The following is a 2,381-nucleotide window of genomic DNA, read 5'->3' on the forward strand; positions in this document are numbered from 1 at the left end:
TCCCCTGGGGCAGGACGGCTCCGGTCCTTCCAGCCCCTGCCCCTCCCCCTTCCCCATCCTCTCGCAGGCACAGGAGGTGGCTTCCACCGAGGGCTGCTCCATTCACACTTCCATCCCCCTCGGCCCTTCAGCGAGGCTCATCTCCTGTCCTCCGTCTTCTCTCCTGTGCTCCCTGCACATGCTCTCCCTCGGATGGCGATGGCGGCGGCGGCGTCCCCTCTCCAGCCCCACCCCTTCCCACCCTGTCCACGCAGCGTCTTGCGCAACCTGCTGGGAGTCTGCTCACCACCCCCGCCCTGTCCGCTGCGGCCCCGTCCCCACAAGGCCTGCAGATCTGTCTTCTCATCTTGAGCCCCTTTCCCTTCCAGCCTGTCCACAGCCTCTGAGCCGCCCTCTCCTCTCCTCCTGTGGCACCACCTGACGCCCCAGGCGGTGCGCTCTGAGGAGGGGGCACCCCCGTCTCTCCGGGCAGCGAGCGCCCAGATGGGGAAGGTTTGGAAGGAGATTGAACTTTATCCCCTGACCAGTGAAGTGCTTGGAGGAAAGGACATTCCTGCGATGCTTGGTGCATCTCCTTCTGGAAGTCTGCCTGTCTGGGTGCACGTGGTCATCTTCAGAGCTGGGAGCTTAACGGTACCTGCAGTTCGACTTCGTCCGCTGACTGGCTTCACGACCTCTTTCTGTGTTTACCTTCTCCTCGCTCGGGTCACACAGCACCTCCCAACTTCGCCATCTGCTTACCGTTCTCTTGCTCTGCGGTTAGAAGTCACATGGCATAAACGCCCGGAGACACTGTGCCCACCTTCGATTTCCTTAGGGGACGCTCCTCAAAGTGCACAGCAGTGTCAAAAAGGGCACATGATTTTTAAAGCGCTTTGATGCACTGCACCACCGCCCAGCTTCTCCCCAGAACTGCCGGTTGACACATTTAAAAACCCACTGCTCTGGGCCTCAGGCAGCACTGAGCATTTCTTGACCAGTGGGGCTGAGGCTGTGGTGTGACCACTGGCATTTTTTTTGAATCTGCCATTTGCTCACCCACTGTTTAGAAAATGAGCTGTCCTTCCGCTTGTGGGTGGTGGGGCTGCACGCACCATGCCCTTGTCACCAAATCCATAAGTATTTTCTTGCAGATGGTTGCTTTGTTGTTGTTGTTTCTGTTTCAAACTTTTTAAATTTTAAAGTAAATTTATGGAAACATAAGAAACGCTAGGTCACACCTTGGGCTTTCATGAAGTGAGCACACCAGTGTAACCAGCTTCTGAACGAAGACACAGCCCTGATCACGAGGACGCGGTCCTGACAAGGACCTTCCCACACCACCCTCCTCCTCCCACCTAGAGTAGCCACCACCTTGGCCTCCACTGGAGGGACGGAACGATGGAACCCACAGGTGCGACCTTTTCCAGGGGCCGCACCACCAGAAGCCTTCCCTGCAGCATTGTGCGTAACTGGCCCACCCCGGCTGCTGTGTCAGCTCCCTGAAGGAAGACGGCCACTGAGCCGTTCTGCCCAGCTCTTGGGGACAGCGCTGCCTTCAAACTTCGTCCGCAGCTCCTGGCGCCCGCTGGCGCCCCCGCAGGGCGCACGTTTAGGAGTGGGAGGTGCCGGGTCGCTGTCCACCCCCAACAACGCCTCCTCCCAGCGTGGTGGCCCCTGCGGGAACAGTTAACACATGGCTGAGAACCCTAGGCCAGCTGGGAGAACTGCACCAAATATCTGTGGGTGTCCAGTTACCACTCAAGAGCATGCTGAAGACACCCCTGGTTTCACAAGACTGAGCACAAGGGCTTCCCTGGGGGCACAGTGGTTAAGAATCCGCCTGCCGATGCAAGGGACACGGGTTCGAGCCCTGGTCCAGGAAGATCCCACATACCGTGGAGCAACGAAGCCCGTGCGCCACAACTACTGAGCCCGTGTGCCACACTACTGAGCCCATGCACCACAACTACTGAAGCCCGCACACCTAGAGCCCTCGAGCCACAACTATGGAAGCCTGCGCGCCTAGAGCCCATGCTCCGCTACAAGAGAAGCCACCGCAATGAGAAGCCCACGCACCACAACAAAGAGCAGCCCCCGCTCGCCGCAACTAGAGAAAGCCCGCGCACAGCAATGATGACCCAACGCAGCCAAAGATAAAATAAATTAAAAAAAAAAATCCACCATTTAAAAAAAACAGACTGAGCACACACGGGACGTGATAAAATGAGTCCCAGCACACTATATCTGGTTTTGGGTTTTATTTTAGAATTTATAAAATTCCAGTGTCATCCATATTCATGAGCCTTTACACATGTTTGCATATAATCTCCAAATTTTAAAGTTAAGGCCAAGGGATGGATGGTAGCCATGGACACACATGATATGGAAGACATTCAACG

Source organism: Balaenoptera musculus, chromosome 7, assembly GCF_009873245.2.
Source record: "Balaenoptera musculus isolate JJ_BM4_2016_0621 chromosome 7, mBalMus1.pri.v3, whole genome shotgun sequence".
Taxonomy (NCBI): Eukaryota; Metazoa; Chordata; class Mammalia; order Artiodactyla; family Balaenopteridae; genus Balaenoptera; species Balaenoptera musculus.